The sequence below is a fragment of the Marmota flaviventris genome, chromosome 7, assembly GCF_047511675.1.
Source record: "Marmota flaviventris isolate mMarFla1 chromosome 7, mMarFla1.hap1, whole genome shotgun sequence".
NCBI classification, from domain to species: Eukaryota; Metazoa; Chordata; class Mammalia; order Rodentia; family Sciuridae; genus Marmota; species Marmota flaviventris.
In genome coordinates this window covers 137,268,122-137,292,335 of record NC_092504.1, presented here as the reverse complement: position 1 = coordinate 137,292,335, position 24,214 = coordinate 137,268,122, and the positions used below count along the sequence as shown (strand labels likewise).

Below are 24,214 nucleotides of genomic sequence, written 5' to 3'. Positions count from 1 at the left end.
TACTTATTACTCAAGACAACTGTCTCAACGATCCATAGCAATAAATTCCCACAAATCTTATAATCAAAAAGATCAAAATCATTAAATAAATATACACTTGACTTTTTGCCTTTATAAATATTCATCTCTTTGAATAATAAGCTGCTACCACTGGATGGTGAACCACCTTATTATTCATCTTCATATGTTTATAATTTAGTATTTAGCAGCAGAGCTTGGTGATGGGGATGGTAACATCCAACACATTCACAGAGCTTCCCATCTGCCGGGTACTGCTTCCGGTACATTCAAAGATTGAATTTTAGTGAGATCCCATTTTTACATATGAGAAAATGAATTAACAGAGAAATTTAAAAGTTAAGAAACAAGCAAAGGTCATAAAGCTTGTTAGTTGTGAGGATTCAAAAACTTGATACTTTGAATCTAAAGTCTGTGCTTTGAATAGTTTTTTTTTTTTTTTTTTTTTTTTGTGCTGGAAATTGAAACTGGGCCTAGCACATTAAGCCTGTGCTTTACCCATGAGCTATAGACCCTACCCTGCAAAGCCTGTGCTTTCAACCACTGCCTGAATGGCAACATGGCAGGCAAGGACTAAGGGTTTGCTAAATGGGTAAGTAAGTGTGTGTGAGTGTGTGTGTGTGTGTGTGTGTGTGTGTGTGTGATTCTAGGAATATAATTATTTATATACTTACTTGGAAACCGAGTAAGTTAGATCCTTACTTCTAACTTCTTCCCTAAATTCTAGTCATATTCAAACTTACTGTGTCTAATAGTCAACTTTTCATTTTGTCTTGCAAACCTATTTCTCATCATGCTACTTAATTTTTATATTGTCATCTTTGCCCCAATGTCTACATTAAAAATTTTAAAAGTCAACTTGTATTTCTAATTTTGTCTTAAATGCAACATATCATTTGCCCTGAAGAAGATTCTCTCTTTGAAAAGTCTTTCACATCTACTTTCCATTGCTATTCAGTGCTCACATAACAATGCAAATTCTTAGAACTCAATTTTTAGATTTAATGCAATGGCTTGGATATAAAATGTTCCCTGAAAAGCTCATGTGTTAGTTTGGGAATGTTCGGAGATGAAATTACTAGATTATATAACTTAATCACTGAATTAATCCATACATGGATTAATAATTTGAATAGATTAGGCAAGGGGCATGGTTAGAGGAGGCAGGTAGTGGGGGCAGGCCACTGTGTCCCTGGCTCCTCACTTTCTCTGCTTTCCAGCTGCCATGAGTGGAGAAGATTTCCTTCTCTAGGCCCTTCTGCCACAATGACGATGTTCTGCCTCATCTTGGCCCTAGAGCAGGAGTTGGGATGACTATGGACTGAGACTGCTGAAAGAGTGAGCCCAAAATAAATTTCCTCCTCTCGGTGATTACTGTCAGGCATTTTTGTTTTGACAATAAAAAGCAAACACACTTGGGATTTTCAATTTCAAGTGAAAAAATATATGCTAAGCAGGGTTGGGGATGTGGCTCAGTGGTTGAGTGTCCCTGAGTTCAATCTGCGGTACCAAAAAAAAAAAAAAAAAAAAAAGAAAGAAATTTTATTCTTTATTGCTCAACAAACATTTACTGAGGAGCTACCAGAAAAATATTTTAGATAAGATTATTTTTATTTATTTATATTCTACTTCTTTCTACAAAGAACTTGAAGTATTTAACCATTTCCATCAGTCTTAGGGCTGTCTTCTGACTGAAATCTTAGAAGGTATTAAAAGATGAAGAGAGGGGCTAGGACTGGGGCTCTGGTAGAGCACTTGCTTAGCATGTGTGAGGCACTGGGTTCGATTCTCAGCACTGCATATAAATAAATAAAATAAATGTCCATCAACAACTAATAAAAAATATATATAAAAAAAGATGAAGAGATAAGCAACTTCCCTAACTCTGTCCCAGGACTTTCCTGGAGCCTGTCTGTAGGTACTAGTGACTCCCTCATTTCTGTCAGGAGATTTCATTGAAAGGATAAAGGAAAACCCCAGAGGGTGAATCAACTCTGTATGGAAGTTTCCTCTTCACTAGAGAACATAATTGAGAGTTCTTTGTATCATATGTGATGGAGGATAAACATTAAATACAACTTTCCAGAAATTTTCATAGTGGCATTATAGTTGAAATACTTGGCAAGTAAAGCTTTATATAACCTCTTCCGTGGAAATCTTTGAAAACAGAAACAGTCTTACCTATCAGGGATGATTTACGTGTAGCTTGCCAGAAGGAACAGAGATAGATGACATTTCCAATTTCTACGTGACATTATGGTACTTAAAGAATTTAATATGAATGTAAATGAAACTGTGCCCAATTTCTCTACATTTTCTGGCATAGAAAAAACTTCTACTAATTTAAAAGCACACTGGGAAGAATGAGGAGTCCCTTATGGTAATCACTAGAAATTGTCTAGCTCATTAGTGTCCCAAACATTTTTAGTTCACTTATAATGATTCATGTTTATGTGATACAAAATCCTAATCAGGTCTATAGAATATAATTTAGAAAAATAGTTGCAAAACATAATTTCTGGGTAAGTAAATGTTGGGGTTGAGTAAATAATTTGAAAACTATTATGCACTCACATTTATTAAAACAATAAATGCTTTCTAAAACACTAAAATCGACATTGATAAATGATCCCATCAGGCCATTTGTGGGTTGTCAGGATTGCAGAATGCACTCCAGAGAGGACCCCACTGTCCTGTTTGCAGTTTACTTCTTCAGTTTCACTGTGGCAATGCTCCACGCAGGTGCGGTAGGCAGAAGGCCAGAGTCCTAATCTGAGACCTGTGGATGGGCGTCAGGTACATTCACAAATACCCTGAAATCATGCAAGATTTCGTGTGCTTACTTACCTTTTCTGGGAAGAGGTCCACAGATTTAGTCAGATTTTCGAAGAATTCTGAGGCCTAAAGAAGGATAATGTCCAAGACTTTCCCCTGGATTTAGTATTTTTTTTTAAGGTATAGATACACTGTTTCTTTGTTCCATGTCTTTCTTATACAAACTACATCCATTACTTACATTCTACAATTATTTCCACTTTTGGTTTCTTTAATGTGGTACAAGAATTTAAAAAGCACTTGGAAAATCACCTCAGTGCAAAAGTCTTCTAGATTTTTATAGCCTTCCTTTTATTCTGTTGGAGTTGGCTTGCCTATACCTAATTCAATTGCAAATCCTTCAAAATTTTCTACTTATTTGATCATTTTTTTCATTTTATATTCATATATATCACTGGTTCATTTAAAGTTTAAATTATGTGTTTCCAAAATAAGTACAACTAGCATAACCTGGTTTAGAAACAAACCCACTGATGCTTGTTGAATGAGAGGAAGACTAGAACACTACGGTGCAATGGATGAGGGAGGGGGTGTGGCAGGAGCTGGGGTGCAGGGGAGGCGGGAGGGGTGTGAGTTCTCTGAATAGGTAGAGGATGAGGCAGGGGCTTGGAGTGCAGGGGAGGAGAGAGGAGGTGGGTGCCCTGACCTAGGTAGAGGATAGGTAGGGGTGAGGATGGAGCAGGGAGAGAGCCGTGGGCACTGGTCAGCGTGCTACACGGAAACTAAGTTCACTGTTTAATGTTATCAGATGATTCAGTGGATACCAGCTCACAGTAACCCTTTTCTCCTGGACTCAATCTTTACTTCAAGGCTGCAAACTATTATTAATCTCATGTCATAAGTAAAGGAACTGAGACCAAGTTATTGAATGTCCCTAAGGCCCAGGCAGTGATTAAAAGAAAAAAACAAAAACAAACAACAAACAAACAAACAAAAACGGTGTTCATACACTTTAAATCACAATGTTTTCCCAACTAAACCATACTGCTTTTCATCTTAAGTCCAATCAATGACAAGAGGTGTCAGTGAAGCACCACTCTGATGTGATATCAAGACCTAACAGGCAAAGTGATTTTCTGAACAACAACAAATGTAACCCTAAAAAGTGACAAAAAGGGTAACCTTTAAAACTGATCTCAACTTTCTGTATGGCTTTAAAGGACCTGATGAGGAGAAAAGGAAATTCTCTGCAAGGTTTCCATTCTTTTTTCACTCCACTAGTAAACAATACCACAGGCTCAAGCAGGCGGGCCATCTTTAGGCATGTCAGAGTGCTTTAGGACACAGTCCCAGGCTCCTCTCTGTGCTTTCCCCCTATAGCAGCTTATCTAGCACATGCCTATAGAGAACCCCACAAATCTGCACCTGTAACCTGACCACTGAGCATCTCACTTGTATATCTGACAACCTACCTGACATGTCTGCTAGGAACACTGGTAAGTATCTGTCCCAAATGGAAACTACTGAACTGTTCTTTTACCAGTTCCTTCCATCCTAGTAAACAGCACTCACCCAGCTGCTCAAGCCACAAGCCCAGCGCCATCTTTAATTCTTCTTTTTTCCTCATCAGCTATATCTGTTTTATCAGCAAGTGCTGACCTACCCTCTCTAACATATTTCAAAACTCCCCACTTCTCTCCATCTTCATTGAAACAAGATTCCCCACCACTCTCACCTGCCGCCTGGGCTTCTGTGGTGCTCTGTGTACATTCTTCCTGGCTCCACTTCTGCCTCCTCTAGCCTACTGGTTAAAAGTGGTCTTTCAAAAACCTGAGGCTGTTCAAATGCTCCAGTGATTCCCCATTATAGCACTTTGGGTTAAAATAGTCTTAACTGAATATTTTATTCAAAGTAAATAGAAATATCTTACTAAAAATAGCCTACTCATGCTCTGACCTCTGCTTCTTAGCTCTCCCCCTTTACAGACTCCTTCTCCACTCACCGTCCTCTCCACACAGGTCTGCTGTGCCTTAACACTGGGCCTTTGTACCAACCCTTCTTCCACCTGCACAGATACTTTCTTGACTTTTTTTTTTTTTGTCTATTTGATTTCTTCTCATCTTTCAGGTCTTACTTTAAATGGTACTTTTTCAGACTACTTTTTCTAAAATCGTCTAGATTTTAGTCTCTCCCAGTCTTTCCCAGTTCCTCTAGATCACCCATTTACTTTCCTCACAGTACCTAAAACATAAAATTATTTTTTTTTACTCATTGATTTATCTTCTTACTCTTTACCTCTCCCTACTAGAATGAAAGCTCTGAGTCAGGCATGGTGGCGCGCGCCTATAATCCCAGAAGCTCAGGAGGCTGAGGTAGGAGGATCGTGAGTTCAAAGCTGGCCTCAGCAACTTAGCAAAGCTCCAGCAATTCATAAGACCCTGTCTCGTAATGTCTGGCAAATATAAGGGGGTTTTCAACCTGGGAAAATTTTTGTTTATTCTACAGAATCAGCTGACTTGTTCCTTCAACATTTCCAATTTCCCATGTCATGCTTTTCCAAAGTTTTTGTTAACTACATGTTCCCATGGCAGAATGAATGAGCTAATTCAGCGACTATAATTTTCAGAATAGCCATCAAATGGTGTAATAAATTTGGGAGACCACTGCTAGAAAAACCAATGCATTCTAAAGCTTTTTGGGTACAGATTATTCCTAAGAAGCTTATTTTTAAAAAGCTATTTGAAGAATAAACTCAAGGTTACAAAGTAACACAACACCACCAGTTTAAGTGCTTCTCTTAGACTGGGAGAACTACAAAGTTCCTTATGGAACACACTGAAACAAGTGCCTGTCACATGCCACATCCTGAGATGAGGGGGAACAAGATCTACCAGGAACACTGGACGATTACCAGGCCTGAAACACAGGCAGTGAACATTAGAGTCCATGGTGCACACATGGGACACACACGCAGGATTAGGGGATTAGAGCTGTCCGTCAGGGGAAGGAGGTGTTTACACTAGGTATGGAAGATAAATAGATGTTAGGTGGACAAAGGCAGGGAAGGAAAAGAACAGTGCTGCAGACAATTGGATCCATGTGTGAAGCCCAGGAAATACGAAAGAATGATAAATGTAAGAGACGGAAAGAAATTCAGTGTGACTGGGACACAGTGTTACGGGGGAGGGGCAGAGGAAGAGCTGGAAATGAGGGATCACAAAGGATTTTGTATGTCAGGATAGGAAATAAGATTTATCCTAAATACAGCAGAGAGGCAGTGACTTGCTTTAAGAAGAACTGACGTGATTAGATTTGAACATCTGAACATCTTGCTGATTGCAGCAGGAAAAACAGGATGTAAGACAGTAGTCAAATCATGAAATTTTAGCAGTAATTCAGGTAAGTATTGTTGATAGCTCGAACTATAGTAATTGGAGAGAAATGGACAGATTCAGAGATATTTAGGAGGTGGAATTAGTAGCATGGGATTTAGAGATGTGAGAGAAGGAGCTCAGGATGACACTCAGAATTCTGCTTGAGCAATGGGTAGATACTACCATGGAAGTGGGAAATAAGAGATGAAGGTCAAACTTGGGCTGGGTTGAACATATTGAGTTTAATGTACAGAGATGCCCAGTAGAGAGCTATAAATATACATTCCTTCAAAAAGGTTGGCATTAGAATGTTTTATGGCATAGTTAGGAGGGTAAGAGCAAGGCCTTCCCTACAATGTGGCAGTCTCTGGAAACACTGTGAATAGTTTAAGTAAAACAAGTCAGAGATGCTCCTTAACGCATGAGAGGAGAAGATTCCATTTGGGCCAATGTCTGAGGCATTATAATTAATTACTATAATAGTTCAGATCATCCTGTTATAATTAAAGCACAGTTTTCAATAAAGGTGAGCCATGTAGATTTTGGTTGCTATAACATAAAGGAAAACTCCTTCAATACATGCAATCCTGTAGTGATGGCTAAAGATCAACTCACACAATGCATTATCCTATAGTATATGAGAGAATTTAAAACAAAAGGTGCACTATTCACTTCAGGGGGATGACAGATCTGCCAGCTGCAGCAAGCACTTCCTTCAAAACTCTCTTATGACAAATTAACATAGCATGTGCCAGATGTTTTTTTTTTTCCTGCTGAATTATAGTATAATATGCTTCAGTTACTTTTAGTAATTATGCATTTTGTAATCTGCCAGTACCTGCAGCTGCCTCTCATCCTGTTAATTTAAAAAAAAAAAAAAGCCTTAAAAAAAGCAGTTATGGCAGCCAAACATTACAGATGTACAGCCGAGAAATTATGTTTTAGAGAGTGAAAGGAACTTCCTAGGCTCAAATGCTGTGTAAATAATTCAATATGCATATACACGCATGCACACACACACACACATACACTGAGCATCACTAATCCAAAAAGTGGAAACTCAAAATGCTCCAAAACCCAAAACTTTGTAATGACACATACATGCATGTGCACACACATGCAAAGTTGGTTTTGAATAAAAGAAGCAAATGTTACATGTTGCAAAATCATTTGTTCAACTCTTTTATTCAATATAATCTTATTAAATAGCTTGTTTCAATTTTATGGAATATGTCACGTAAGATGTTAGCTCATAGTTTTGTAAAGACATAAATGATAGTTTCTATCATAATTCAGTTAGTGCTATAAAAAGGAATGAGCAGAATGGTATGGGTGTGTAAGAACATAAAAGACATAAATCTTTCAAGGGAAAGAAGAAAACCTCATAGAAAAAATGGCTTTTGAGTTGGGGGTCTGGAGAGAAGAAAACCTTTCCAGGTGGGAGCTGGGGAAGGACATCCACACAGAAGGCACAAACTAGCCCAGGTCGTCCCTCTCTCCTGTCTCCGCTCTCACTCCGTCTACATCTGATCCTTTTAGTCAGCACCTTTCATTAATACTAAAAATAAAAAAGGAAAACCCAATCAATCTACCTTTTTTAAAAAGTCATTTTATATGTGAAAAAAGTTTGAGAAATTCTAACCTTAAAAGAGTTTATTATTCCAATTCATTCTCTTTTAAATTGACACATAATAATTGTACACACTGATGGAATACAATGTGATACTTCAATTGTGTATGCAATGTGGAGTGATAAAAATCAGGGCAATTAGCAGTTTTCCTTAAACACATATTGATTTATTTGTTGTTATGGGGAAGCTTTGAACTTCTGTGTTCTAGTTCTTAATAAAGGATATAATAAATTGGAAACTACAGTGACCTTACTGTGCTTTAGGGCATTACAGCTTATTCCCCCTATGCAAATGTACTTTGGTCACCATAATCCAACCTCCCTCTATCCCTCACCCTCTGCTCTCCCTAGTTTCTAGTGACCACTATTCTAATATCTACTTAGATTGATCATCCCCCCTCCCCTACCCCCGTGCTGAGGATCCAGTGCGGGGCCTCGTGCATGCTAGGTAAGATGTACAGTCAAGAAATTACAGGGCTGGGCTGTAGCTTAGGGGTGGAGTGCCTGCCTCTCAGGTGTGAGGCCCTGGGTTCAATCCTCAGCCCCTCATAAAAATAAATAAATAAAACTATTGTGTCCATCTACAACTAAAATAATATTTTAGAAAAAGAAAAATTATAATGTTTTAGAGAGTGAAGGAAACTTCCTAGGCTCAGGTGCTGTGTAAATAATTCACACACACACACACACACACAGACACACACACACACAAACACACACATTGAGCATCACTAATTCAGAAAGTGAAAATCCAAAATGCTCCAAAATCAGGAGTTGTCAAGTGGGCAGGGCTAACATCATATTTAATTTTTAGTAAGATAATTCTGAAAACAGTACAAAACATGGAATAGAATGGGGAAAAACTGATGACAGAGAAATCAGAGTGAAGCACGTCCTTTAAGAGCCATAGTTAAAGATGTGGGAGACCTGACCAGCACAGGGACGGGAGTGTTACTGCTCTTAACGCGTATGGAGTACCTCTGGAGGTCCATCCTGGGAGCTATAAAAGGACCACACCATGGAGATTTCTGCCAGTTACTTTCCTGCCAGAACCCTCTGACGACTCCTGTTTACCAAGTACTTGCAGGCAATGGATGTTAACCATCTTTGACATTTTTGCTAACTTGATGAATAAAACTATTGCTTAAAATTGCTTCTAATACAAGTGAGGCTGAACTTGCTCTGACACGTTTAAAGGAGTTTTGCCTTTCTGCTTTTGTGAGCTGCCAGTTCATGCATTTTGTCCATCTTTCTATTGGTTGTTAACGTTTTTCTTAATTTGTGGAACTTGGTGAATTTTGCATATTCATCTTTTGTTTTATTTTTCTAGTATGCTATTTAAAATACAAATAGTATTTATGCTTAGTATCTTCCTTCATATAGAATATTCATTTTTTACTTTTACGGTTAGATCAATTAGTTACTCTTCCTCTTTTGGATTATGTTTTGATTAGAAACACTTCTCCATTCTGGGAGAATAAAAAAGTCTGACTTCTTCTGATGTCTCCTTTTTATATTTAGCTATTTAATATATGTGGAATTTAGTTTATGTACAGAGTAAGAAATATTCTTTTTTAAAAATTTTTTTAGTTATATATGGACACAATATCTTTATTTTGTTTATTTATTTTTATGTGGTGCTGAGAATTGAACCTAGGGCCTCACATGCGCGAGGCAAGTGCTCTGCCACTGAGCCACAACCTCAGCCCCCAGAGTAAGGAATATTCTAGATGATTTTCTAAAGGCATCTCTTTACCATTGGCTGTGTGTGTGTGTGTGTGTGTGTGTGTGTGTGGTGCTGGGGACGGAACCCAGGCCTTGTGCATGGGAAGAAAGCACTCTACCAATTGAGCTGAATCTCCAGCCTCTGGTCTCTGCTTTTCTGCATTCTGTTCCTACATCTGTGCTAATAACACCACACAGATTTATACTTTAATATTTGGTAGGGAAGATCACATATAATTTTTTCTGTAAAGTTTTAAAATTTAATATATAATATAGCAAAGATTTCATATTTCTGTAAATTTGTAGAGATATTAGTTATAGAAGTTACATATTCATAAGTTAATGAGCTTCCTTTTGGAAGCTCAATATTCTGTTACATACACTTCAAGATAAAAGAGTAAGAGGGAATTATTAAAATTAAAATTTTACAAATTAAACTTCAAAGTGAAAGAAGATACCATAGAGCAGTTTGAATTTTTTATTTGTTCTTTTTAGTTATACACGACAGTATTTTGATATATTATACATACATGGAGTATAAATTATTCTAATTGAGATCCCATTCTTGAAGTTGTACATGATGTAAAATTTCACTGGTCATGTATTCACATATGAACACAGGAAAGTTATGTCTTATTCATCCTACTGTCTTTCCTATTCCTATCTCTCACTCTTCTTTTCATTCCTTTTGGTCTAATCCAATGAACTTCTATTCTTTCCTCCCATCCCCCTTATTTTGTGTTAGTATCTGCATATCAGAGAGAGCATTCAGCTTTTGTTTTTTTGGGAATGGCTTATTTCATTTAGTCTGATAAATTTCCAGTTCCATCCATTTACTGGCAAATGCCATAATTTCATTCTTCTTTATGATTGAGTAATATTCCATTGTGTATATATGCCATATTTTCTTTATTCATTCATGTTGAAGGGATGGTTGGTTCCATAGCTTAGCTATTGTGAACTGAGCTGCTATAAATATTAATGTGGCTGCATCACTGCAGTATGCTAATTTTAAATCTTTAGGTATATACTAAGGGGTGGGATAATTGGGCCAAATGGTGGCTCCATTACAAATTTTCTGAAGAATCTCCAAACTGATTTCCACAGTGGTTATACCAATTTTCAGTCCCACCATCAATGTATGAGTGAATGTTTTCCCCACATCCTCATCAACATTTATTGTTACCTGTATTCCTGATAATTGCCATTCTGATTGGAGTAAGATGGAATCTCAGTGTAGTTTTAATTTGCATTTTTCTAATTGCTAGAGATGTTGAACATTTTTTCATGTATTTATTGATTGAATCATCAACAAATTTGGAATGGAGCCACCATTTGACCCAGTTATCCCACCCCTCAGTATATACCTAAAGATTTAAAATCAGCATACTTCTGTGAAGTGCTTGTTCAGTTTCTTTGCCCATTTATTGATTGGGTTATTTATTTTATTTCTATTAAGTTTTTTGAGTTCTTTATATATCCCGGAGATTAATGCTCTAGCTGAGGTACATGTGGCAAAGATTTTCTCCCATTCTGTAGGCTCTCTCTTCACATCTTGATTGTTTCCTTTGCTTGATTTTACTTCTTGTGCTTTAGGAGTCTTGTTGAGGAAGTCAGTTCCTAAGCTCATATGATGGAGTGTTGTGCCTATGTTTTCTTCTTGTAGGCGCAAGGTCTCTGGTCTAATGCTTAGGTCCTTGATCCACTTTGAGAGATAGGGGATAAATTTCATTCTTCTACATAAGGATTTCCAGTTTTCCCAGAACCATCTGTTGAAGAGTCTAGTGGACTTCAAGCCAAAGGTAATCAGAACGGACAAAGGAGGACATTTCATACCGCTCAAGGAAATTATACATCAACAAGACACAACAATCATAAATATTTGTGCCCCAAAGGAGCATCTACATACAACAAACAATCAAACAAACCCTTCTCAATTTCAGAAGTTAAATAGACCACAACATAATAATACTGGGTGATTTTAACACACTTCTCTCATCAATGTTAGGATAGATCCTCCAAACAAAAACTAAATAAAGAAGATATAGAACTAAAAAATACAATCAATAATTTAGACTTAACAGATATAGAATATTTCATCCATCAATGACTGAATATACTTTCTTCTCAGTAGCACATAGATCCTTCTCTAAAACAGACCATGTCGTAGGCCACAAAGCAACTCAGCAAATACAAAAAAATAGAGGTAATACCTTGCATTCTAGCAGATTGTAACGAAATGAAATTAGAAATCAACGATAGAAGTAAAAATAGAAGCTACTCTTAACACCTGGAGACTAAAGAATATACTATTGAATGACCACTGGGTTGCAGAAGAAATCAGGGCTGAAATGAAAAAATACTTAGAGGTAAATGAGAACAGTGACACAACCTATTGAGATCCTTGGGACACTACGAAGGTGGTTCTAAGATACATCGAGCTCATTCATTAAAAGGATAGAAAGTCATCAAATAAATAACATTAACGTCTCAAAGAAATTTATATATCAAATAAATTTATATAAATTTATTTATATATCAAATAAATAACATTAACGTCTCTAACATTACGTCTCAATGCCCTAGGGGGAAAAAAAAAGAACAACTTCCTTTTCAAAACCAAAAGCAGAAGTTAGGAAATAATTAAAATCACAGCCAAAATCAATAAAATTAAAATTTTTAAAAAGCTTCTGATCCTAAGCTTTTTTATGTTGTCAGGAAAATTATTTCCCAGGTGAAAATTATTTTATTTTTATTGTATTTAATTATGGCTATAGTTAATTACCATAAGAAATTGCAGGTACCTTGTGATCATAATTGTCCATTGCCAGAAGTAACAGAGGTTTTCAAAGGAAGCTAAGAGGACTCCAGCATCTTAAGTATTTTTTTTGGCTGTATTTATATTTGATTTTGTCTCAAATATTTTCCTAGCTATCGCAAATAAGTAGGCAAGCAGCAAGCCAGAAAATAGCAAACTTACAAGAATTTAATTGTTATAAAATGGCAAAGGCAAATTGTCAAGTATTTTCAAGATTTGTTGAGTACAGCATAACTGGGAAACCAAGAAGCACTAGCATTTGTTCAGGGGAAGCCTTTGATGCTGAAGATGGTACCACTAAGGTGTATCAGGAAGAAGCATGCTAGGGTCTATCTGAAGAGGCTCATTTCTGAAAGCTGCTAAAAACACATTTTATATGAATGACACGATATATGGGGAAAACACTATAAGGAGAGTCAAATGCATCAAATGAAACTTTGTTTTTTAAATATATTGTTCTGTTGCCTATTTTTCAATTTATTATTAATGAAAGACCTAACTGGTTGAAGACTTGGGCTGTACTACTTAATCACTCTAAAAATAACACTACCTCTAAGGAGAGCAAAAGAATCCTTCCCCAGTGAGATGGAAGTACTGTGCAGCACTTGGAACCACCACTGGTACAAGGCAAGCACACATCAACTGCTAGTGCTCAGGAGGGCTGCTACCATGCGTATGTCCAGGATAGACCGTCACCTTTATAACATAGGTTTTCATTGGAATAAGTATAAAATTTTCTACATCAAAAATGATAAACTTATGATGACTGTCATGTGAATTTGCATTATGACTAGTAGGTGAGACAGGCCAGTTGAAAACACTTTGGTAAATACACCTTATTGATTCGGTGTATGTTTGTTGGTATTATTTATGTTTCCTGTGGGTAGGAATATTATTCATGTATATAAATCTTACCTAAAATCCAGTGCTTTCTAGAACAAGTAATTTTTCACATAATTAAAGGTGAAATATGTACAAAAGCTTCTCATACACATCTCATACACTGTATCATGGTTTAGTTTGAATGCAATAATCTCTTAGCACTTAATAAAAACTACTCCCTAAACCCAGAGTTCCCTGTTTCCTTTCTAAATATTTAACACGCTGTGCGTGGAGTCAAAACTTCATATTTGTTATCATAAAAATGAAGTCTTATAATAGCATTTGGGGTTTACAGATAAGTATAAGGGGTTGAAGCTATATGGGTTTCAAATTCAGGTCTGACTGACTCCTGAGTCAGTATTCTTATCTACAATGCTGTGCTGCCTCCTCATATGGTAAAATATTATACTGTTTTGTATTATTATCAAATACATAATCCTTTTACAAAGGGGAAGAGTCAATGCAACAATCTTGTGAAATGCTTTCTACTTTTAAAGTAAATGCTTTAGTAGCACTATGTCAGGGCACACCAACACAGTGGAGAACTGCTGGAAGGCATTCTTAGCATATTAGGAAGTGTTTCCATTTCTAATCCAGTGGTTTTAATAGCCAGCACAGGTACATTAGGCCAAGGCTAAATGTCCACAAAAAACGAGGTCTTCCTTTATGAAATCCTGAATATAAACAATGAAACCTTGTTCACAGTGCTTTGTCACATTTTCATAATCATATAAATCATGTAATGAAATATTTAAACACAATTATTCCTTGTTTAAAAAGATGTCTAAAGAAAATGATAATGTCCAGAAATTTCAAAGCATATAAAAAATGCAACCTATCTATTTTTGCTCACTACTTTCTCATTAGTTTCTGTGGAACTTGGGATTGAACCCTGGGCCTGTGCATGCTTAGCAAGTGCTCTCTCTATTCCTCAGCTACATCCCCAGTCTTTTTAAAATTTTATTTCATGACAGGCTCTTGCTAAGTTGTCCTGCTTGGTCTTCCAAGTAGCTGGGATTAGAGACTTGTGCTACCATTCCCGGCCCTTGTTATATTGCAGTGTGATTGAGCATCCTTAATTCAAACCTGAGATCTGAAGTGCTTAGGGAATGAGCATGATGCCGCGAGTGGGCAATTCCACATACAGCCTCGTGTGACAGGTCACAGTCAGCCTGCAGGTGCAATAAAAATGCTGTAAAAAGTCACCTTTAGGCTATATGTAGAAACTGCATGAAAAACAAAAATGAATTTCAGGAGGCTGGGGATGTGGCTTAGTGGTAGAGTGCTTGACTGACATGTAAGAGGCCCTGGGTTTAATCCTAGCGTGTGCACGCACATACACACACACACACACACAGTAAAGAATTGCATGTTTTGACTAGGGTCTCCTCCCCAAGATATGTGGAATATTTCCAAAAATTGAAAAAGCTCCAAATCCAAAACGCTTCTGTTCTCCAGCATTTCTGATAAGGAATACTCAACCTATAGTCCTCCTTAACCTACTTTACCCACCCCAAATGTCACATAATATGGTATTTTTCAAATACAATAAAAACAGGGGGCTAGAGGTGCAGCTCAGTGGTATAGTGTCAGCCTAGCATGCATAGACCCTGGGTTCAATGCCCCCCACCCCCAACAACAACAAAACCCGCAGCTGGCCTCTGATCCAAGAAACAGGAGAGGCAATGGCTGGAAAATTCTGGTTCACTATCCTCTGTCTTTAAAAAGAGAGTTCAAAGGAGGGAGGACTGTGATTTATTAAAAACTGTGTTACACTGAACTGACATAAGGAAAAGCAATGACAACAATTAATATCCCTTTGTTCTTAAAAGGATAGATGATAAAATAAAAAAGTTGAAAATATTTCAAGGATATTCAAGGACTAGCAATTCAGGGACAGTAATTTAATTCAAAAACCAAAAAAAAAAAAAATCTGGATAAAGACTATTTCTAACTCATTAATATGTCATATTTGCATGATGCTTTACAGTCTAGATGCTTTAATATTTTGATATTTATACTATTTCATAAATAAGCCTGCCATCTACTGTAGCTTTTAATCTTATCGAATATAAAACTGAAGTTTTGAAAAATCAAGTGATTTATATATAATCACACATTTGTGGGGCAGGGCTTGGGTTTGAGTCTAATGTTCTGACTTTTTATAAACCACAAATGACTCCTTTACTAAGAGTTTAAGTCAGTCACTCACCTTTAAAAGAGGAAACTTCTATGTCTGTAAAACTAATATTTCAATGTTTAAGGCTGTTGTTAAACATGATTCTAAGTCTCATGATTTTCAATATCTAAATGGCTGTCAAAGTCAGTTAAGCATCCAGATGAGACACTTTGGAAAGAAAGGCTGTCCTAGAGGACTCTGCCTAGACTGGAGATGAAAGGAACAGGATGCTTTCAGTCGCTGGTGCAGAATAGTGTGAGATGTTCCCATTCATTTTTGAGCCATTACTTAATAAGCTTTGAGAGCAATGGCTGTCCTTAGCAATGACACACAAGTTGAGTTTGACATAAATTTAAATTTGTAGAAATAAGGAACTATTTTTCATTGCACACTTGTGCTTCTCACATCATAGAGGATATCTGTTTTCTGGAGGTATTTGGGCAGGGCTTAATTCATATCAATGTCTGAGTGAGAGAGACACAGATTCAAATCCTGCCTCTGTGAGGATGTAGAGAAAAAGGCACATTCATACATTGCTAGTGGGACTACAAATTGGTAGAACTACTCTGGGAAAGCAGTATGGAGATTCTTTAGAAAACTTGCAATGGAACCACCATTTGATCCAGTTATCCCACTCCTTGGTATATATCCAAAAGACTTAAAATCAGCATAATATAATGATGCAGCTACATCAATGTTTATAGCAACTCAATTCATAATAGCTAAACTATGGAACCAATCTAGATGTCTTTCAACAGATGAATGGATAAAAATAATGTGGCATATACACATAATGAAATATTACTTAGCCACAAAGAAGAATGAAATTATGGCATTTGCCAGTAAATGCATGAACTGCAGACTATCATGCTATGTGAAATAAGCCAGTCCCAAAAAACCAAAGGCCAAATGTTCTCTCTGATATGCGGATGCTAACACACAATAAGGGCGGGGAGAGGGAAAAATAGAAGTTCATTGGATTAGACAAAAGGGGAATGAAGGGAGGGGAGGAGAAATGGGAATAGGAAAGACAGTAGAATGAATCCGACATAACTTTTCTATGTTCATATACGAATACACAACTGGTGTAACTCCACATCATGTACAACCATAAGAATGAGAAGTTTTACTCTGTGTAGGTACAATATGTCTGAATACACTTTACTGTCATTTATATCTCAAAAGAACAAATTAAAAAAATAGATTTTAATTTTTTTTTTTAAATGAAGATCAAACTTGCCAAAAACTTGGTGTCAAAGTAAACCTGCAATACATTATTCTATTATAGTCTGACTCCCCAACTCAGAATGTAGTGTTTCTGGCCACAGGGACATGACTGCTTTCATGCTGATGTTAATACCTTTACTGTTTCTCTCTTTAAATTACGTAATAAAAGAAAAACAATAATCTTACCCAGTTTGATGTCATATGATGGTATTATTCTCTGGATTTTGAAGGAAATATTCCATTTCCTTTTTTCCTTTTATCTAAGAGGTAAAAAAAAATCACTAAATTACTAAAAATTTGATGGTTTTGACTTATTTAGTGCTTGGGAAGTCATTTAACCAAGACTTGGTTTTTAAGGCTGGGCAGTAAAAAGGGTAAGCTTTGAAATAGGGGGAAAAAGATAGCAAACACCTAGTAATACTGAATTTAAGCACACAGCTGGATCGAGACACAGACTGCTATCTGGGCTCTAGGCCAGGCCTGGCTGTCGCCAACTGGGGCCTGCTGGGCAGACCTGATTGTGGGGGTGAATATCCAGATGAATTTCCAAGCCAAGATTTCATTTGAGCAGGAATGCTCCTTAGAAAGTCAGCTGGTTGGCTTTAAATTGCTTATTCCATGGATTATTCCTGTTTGTTTCTGTCTGAGTGCAGTTACCCATGTCATGATGTGATGTTAGGCTTTCTATTTTTATGGGACGTTGCTGTCAAGAAAGATTCTTTATATTTAAATGAGAATCCAACAAGGAGGAAGTATAGCCAAGTAGAAATGGAAGCTAGGGACAAATGAAGAGTTTGGCCTTATACCCAAGAAAGGACAGATGATTGCTATACAGAGTAGATGGGGACAGATGTGCAGAAGAAGACCAACAGAGGGTCACAAACTGTGGAATTCTCTATGCTTTCTCTTTTCTCAGTGAAACAGGAACTGAGGTCCTGAGGTTATCAATTGAAAGTGATGATGAAAGAGTAGATGCCAAAGACTGAGGAGAATTAAAAGGGTATTGAATATCACCAAAGAGAACAGAATATACAGAATGACTGCCTGGCAGCATTTGGGGGAATGTGAATTTTTTTAATTTTAATTTTTTATTTTGGGGCTGGGGATGGAGCGCAGGCTGCTGCACATGCAAAGCAGTTGCTCTTCCACCCTGGCACCGGGTCATGGATTTAGAGACTACCCAGCAGGCTGTGTGGTTTTTTTCCAGCTACCTTCAGTTGTATATGGAGGACAATGAGCGGGATCTAATCAACTTTGTCCTGTTTTTGGACAATGAGAAAGAGAAGTAGGCAGAAGGGCAGAGAAAAGGGAAGATAAAGAAGAACAAAGATTCCTGTTGACCCTTTCTAAACTGTTTATGTCAAAAATAGACACACTGCCCATTTCCTTTTTCTGCTTTATTCTCCTCTATAGTGCTGACCATTATCTACACAGAGTACATCTACTTTCTTTTGTTTACTGTCTGTCTCTCCTATTAGAACGAAAGCTTCTTGGGGACAGAGATTTTTGCCTGCCACGCCCCCCTCCCCGGACTTTTAAAAGGAATGATTCTTGGGCTGGGGTTGTAGCTCAGGGGAAGAGCGCTTGCCCAGAATGTGTGAGGCACTGAGTTCATTTCTCAGCACCACATACAAATAAACAAAATAAAGGTCCATCATCAACAAAAAAAATATTTAAAAAAAAGTAGTCCCTTCTTTATAGAATTGTTGGAGGGTTAAAGTTTAAGAAAAAAAAAAGGAAGAATGATTCTTTCCTGGGTAATTGTCATTTAACAAAGAGAAGTGTCTGGCTGGCTTATACCTAACAACTATTTTTAAAGCACTGGGCACTTAGGGTATTATTTTGATGTTTAAAACTGGTAATATTAATCTCTCATTATCATAAAGAGACCTCAAGGTGATGAAGGTCTCTCTAAAATCTTCTTATGGAGAGAAGAGTAATAAGTGAGAAGTTCTGATCAATGAGATTGGAAACACATAAGGGCCAGATGAGAAAATCCCCACAGCCAGCCTCTTCCCGAGGAAGGACAGAAGACAGGGAGTGAAATGGATCACCAGGATCCTACTGTAGAGGTTGTTTCCTGCAGAGGGAGAAGGGCTTGGAGGGGAGACAGCCTGGAGTCTCAGATACCAGCCAGAAAGCTGCCGCAGCCACTTAGGTAAGAGACACCTTGAATCAAGGCAGCAGTAGTGGGGATGGAGGCAAATGAACTTGAAATTATTAATGAGGCAGAACCAGCCAGACTTGGTGACTGATGGGGGAGGTTCAGGGAAGGAGGCAGAGAGAGGAGCCCTTGGCAGTAGACTCTCCTAGTCATTCCACGGGCCACATCCAGGTGACTTTGAAGATCACAGCTACTGGAACTACAGGGCTTCTTGCAGAGTATCTGAATTTCAGCTAAAAACAACCCCAAACTCCCTGAAAAACAATTAATTTCCAGTGCTCAGATGGAATAACAAGAAGCAGACGGCCAAGGGTTTCTGACACGGGATGCACTCCCATGCACACCTCCAGGGCAGATGTCTGCCAGCTCTGCTGGCTCAAGATGCTGGTATTGCACCAAGAATTTGGCCTTGCACTGCTGGATAGCAAACTCCCCTTATCACACTCTAATAATTCCCCAATAAATCACCTTTAAACTTTTAAAGGACATTTACTAAGTACCTAGCACTATGCTATGGATGGCTATGTTTACACAAATATTCATGTTCATTATGTGCAAATCCATCAACAAGTACTCTGTCAGTAACCACCAGGGACAAGTGTCTGTGTTCTGTGATCAATGTGTACTTATATGTTAACACAGGAGTTCAAACATGATTGGAGAAATAATCTGAGCCACGTTTTTGTTTTATGTAATGTTTTCTCTGGAAGTAGGATCTTGACTATGAGCAGGACTGATTTTTTAAAACATTATTTCATCCAATTAATTCCAGTGCCTATATCCCAGACTATGTATTCCTTTATTAACAGTTTCCATAACAATTCTAGATCAGCGGCACTTTCAAAAGTTTATGAGAAACCAATTGCAGTATAAAGCAATGGCATCATTATGGGAATTCAAGTTTCTTAGTGATGTCTCTTAAATACTGGGGAACATTATACTTGATCATTTTTTCACAAAGTTCAGGTAGATTTTGGAAGCTAAAATTCTGCAAAAAAGAAACAATGATTGAAACAATCCCTTAGCTTTCATTCATTCCCTCAGCAATGGAGATTTTTAGACTGGAACTTGGTGGAGAACAAGAAGCAAGTGACTTTATAGAGCTGACAGTCACACGCAGAAGGCAGAGAAGAAAACTGTAGAGAGACAAGTTTGAAATATGACCATTGATAATGTTGGGTGTTACAAGGAGAAACACGTGGGAAACTTCTTAAGGGCAAGCTTTACATTTCCCTCTTGTTTCTGGAATCTAGAAGAAGGCTTAGCCTAAGAAGAACTGTCACTCACCTGTTTGTTATATAAATGAAAGAGATTTCAGGGATTTGTTTTTGTTTCTGGATGTATTTGTGTAAGTGTGCAAACTGAAGAATTAAGACATTTTAATTTGCAAGGTGTAATTCTGAGCTTAGTAGAGTGAAGAGAGGGCGAACCAATATGCCAGTAATCTCAATGAGGACTTGTAGAGGGTACTGGGACTCTGAATCAGAGCAGATTCAGGTATGTCCAGACAGGTTACTAATTCAATAAAGCAAGCAAGTAAAATATTAATCAGCTTCTATTCTTTCAGTTAATATATATCATTTTAATAATTTACATGTTATTTTCAATACAAAGATAATGTCATATCATACTAGTTTCTTTTTCTTTTTTTTTTGAGAACTATGGAAAAATTAAATATAGTGGGACCCATCAAGGGGTGTCTCTTTTACTTAAACTTTACACAAAAAATATCTGCTGAGTGTCAAAAGCTTTCCTTGAGTCGGTCTGCAGTTTCTAATCATCAAAACATACTGACAGAGAGAAACCATTATGCTAGGGAGTGGGGTGCTAAGCCTTTCCAGGATACCCTTGCTCATCAAGAAGTAGATTAGTAGTAGTAATTAGTGTACACTCTCCCAGAATGTTTTTAAGATCTCAGCCAATGCCTCGGGCATTTTTCTTCTACCATTCCAACTCTGATAAGGTCACATACTTCCAGCTCATTAGATCCCTGTGTCCTTGTGTCCTAGGCTCAGGATTCTACATCAGAAGTTGCTTCAAGGAATAATCCAGCTGTTTTTAAATGCTGTCTTGATTTAGTTTGAGCTGTTGGCTAGCGGCTGTTCAGGTTCCCTTCCTGAGCAGCCTCTTCCCTAATTGGGTTCTCACACACTGGGCCACTCTACACCTGTTCTAATGACCCAGGGCCAGGTACTAGATGACCAGGAACAGTCCCTGTGCCCCAGAGCACACAGAAATTATTCAAATCAGCCAATCCTATCAGTTCCCTCCCAAGAAGACCACACTAAAGGCACTTGCTCCATGTTCCTTCCTCTCCCTGAGCCTTGTGACCAACCTGGGTGCTCCCCTGCATGCCCTGTGTGGTATACTGTGTTCATTTCGGGAACTGTGAGGATGACAAACCATAAAACTCTTTCCATTTTCTCTCTCTTGATTCTCATCTGGTCTTACCATATGTCACACAAGGTAACAGTTAAAATACAAGAGTATATAACATAGTCTTTTAGTTGAGAAATAATACTAAGATCAACTGCTAATGTTCCTTAATTAAAAAGTAATAAGTGCAACACTGGCTTTAATAACCCTAATGCTAATGCTCTGCAATAGTTCTTACTTATTTTGTAGCCACAGTTTATTTAAATTTCCTGGATACTGCAAATCACACAGTACATGTAAACTCTGTGTGAGTTTTTAGAGCCTGGCTTTTGCCAGGGTATATTGCACTATGCCAAGTGAGATAGAACACATGTACACACACACACACACACACACACACACACACCTGTTGCTGTTGCTATTTATCTATTTTTTTTTTTTGTGGTGCTAGGGATGGAACCCAGGATCTTATAAGTGTTCTACCATGGAATTCCAGCTAAAGGTAGAATATTTTTAAAGATCATCTATATGGATCCAATTTAAAGGCACACTAAATTACCCAGATTAATCAATCCATTGAAAACTCTACCACGACACTTTAAAAGCATTAAAGAGATTAAAATATACTAAAAAATTCCAAGACCATTTTTGAATGAAAGCTAATAACTATAAAAGCAAACAGAACACTGGAGCAAAAGCACTTCCTCCAACTCAAATGGTATTTTCAATATCTCACTCTTGGGATCTGGCCGTGTTACCACACACAGAAAGCAGTATGGCAGAGAGAACTTCTCTATCACTGATCTGGGATCCCAAAGGTAAGTTCCCTTAGGGTAAAGGTGAGGCTCATCCGAGTTCATGCTTATCTCTCAAAGTCATAAGACTACAGAGAAGTTACTTTGGTCATGAGCAAAGCAGGAGGAGAAAAGAAAAAAAATAGACATAATGAGTGTGGCCACAAACCAGATTTACCTCCAAGAACAAACATAGGGTATGGAAGAAATCCTACCCATGGCTGAAGTACTCACACCTCCTACTGTTCTCAGGCACCCAGAAGATGCGACATAACAAAAACCCTCAAGGGCATCACTAATAAGCAGATAGAGAAACCAGACCACATGCATGGAAATGAAAAACAAACAAAACAACAACCAGACATGTCCAATGGTAGACAGTGAAATTATCATACAAGACTTTGAAATGATGTTTGCAATAAATTGCATTTAAAGAAAAGTACATAGAAAAACCTGAAAATATCAGCCAAGGATCCAGAAGCAACAAGAATATAAAATAACAGTCTTAAAAAATAGCTAAAACAAACTTCTAGACATTTAAAGATAAAAACTCAACAGGCTGATATAGTAGCAGATTGAACATACAAAAAAGATTTTTTTCTATTCATTTATTTTGCAGTGCAGGGAGTGGAACCCTGGGCCTCACGCATGCTAGGCAACCTGCCACTTAGCTGTATCCCCTGTCCACTGTACTGTTTTTTAAAACCCATCTTGGTGGGATATAACTGTGGAAAATGAAGTGTAGTCACTGGGAGCAGTTTGGTGAGGTTTGACAAATAACACATATTCACAATTAAAACATGGAATATGTCTGTCACTTTAAAAATTTCCCTTATATCCCTTTGTGGTCATTTCTGCTACCTCCCAATCCTAGTTCTAAATATCCACCAAACTGCTTTGTCATTATCAATTTGAACTGCCTTTTCCAGAATTTCCTATGAATGGATCATACAAGATGCACTCTTTTATGTCTGGCTTTCTTTCCCATCTCTTTTTTGAAATTCATCTGTGATGTTCCACATTTCAAGTCATTTGCTCCATCATACGCTGAGCGTTCCTCCCCGCATCTGTAACTGGACGTTTGGGTTTCTCATTTTTGACATTATAAAGTACCTACAAATATTTGTGCACCTTTTTTTTTGTGTGTGTGTGGATGTTTTCATTTTTCTTGGGTACATACATATCTATGAGTAAATTACATGGTTTATGCTAAGTATATGTTTAACTTTGCAGTAAACAGCCAAACAGTTATTAAACTGTAAAAGTTTAAAAATAATCTGAATATAGTCCTTTGTTGGATACACTAATTGCAAATCTTTTTGTTTTGTTTTCATTGTCTTTATGGTGGTTTCTGTAGAGTAGAAATATTTAAGTTAATGTAATCCAATTTATTAATTTTTCTTTTTGTCACTCTAGTATCCCATGTAAGAATTTTTTGCTTATCACAAATCTTCAATTTTCTTCCAGAGGTTTGATTATTTTCCTTTTCATGTCTGGGCCTATGAATCATTCCTAGTTACTTCTGTATATGGTGTGACGTAATAGTGTGGTAGCTACTCCTACCAGAGACCCCAGTGATCTGCACCTTCTAACTGATGGAATACAGTCAAAGTGATGGTCAAGATTGGGTTAAAAAGAGACCTTGGCTTTTGTTCTCTCAACCCCTGTCCCTCCTGTCTCACTTCTTCCCCATCTCTCCTCCCTATGAAGGAGGCAAGCTACCATGCTGTAGACTAGGAAGAGCCACAAGGAAAGCAGCTCATGTCTCCTGCGGGCATCGGTGGAGGCAGGGCATCCCTCAGCTCCCCACTGGCTGGGCTTTGAGATGCCTGCAGCCTCACCAGAAGCCTACCTCACAAGGATTCTGATCCAGGCAGGCCTGCACTTAAGATCCTGAGAAACACGAGATCAATGTTCTCACCAGTAGGATATGGAAAACAGGAATTAAGATCATAATAAGACATAGAGTAGTATCTTACAGTCAGTTATGAAATTAAATAAATATCAAGTAAGATATCAAGAAAGAAAAACAAATTTTTATTGGTGCTTTTTCTTTTTTTGGTACTGGGGATTGAGCTTCAGGTACTCAGCCACTGAGCCACCTCCCTAGCTCTATTTTTGTATTTTATTTAGAGCAGGGTCTTCACTGAGTTGCTTAGCACCTTGCTTTTGCTGAGGCTGGCTTTGAACTTGAGATCTTCCTGTCTCAGCCCCCTGAACCACTAGGATTACAGGCATGGCCACTGTGCCTG

General features: G+C 37.6%; 1 protein-coding gene across 4 annotated transcripts in view; it reads right to left on the bottom strand.

The window, feature by feature from the left end:
* The window catches only part of Sclt1 (sodium channel and clathrin linker 1), a 160,504-nt gene that overhangs the window by 9,156 nt on the left and 127,134 nt on the right, over nt 1-24,214 (bottom strand). The window contains exons 19-20 of one of the 4 annotated variants that reach the window (XR_011708036.1): nt 16,815-16,888; nt 7,683-7,725 (exon numbers count right to left, since the gene is read on the bottom strand). The exons of 2 other annotated variants lie outside the window; for them this stretch is intronic. The gene's annotated coding sequence lies outside the window, so the exon portion shown is untranslated. Of the gene's footprint in view, nt 1-7,682; nt 7,726-16,814; nt 16,889-24,214 lie in introns of those variants that run through there. One more of the 4 variants, XR_011708035.1, reaches the window with a different exon arrangement.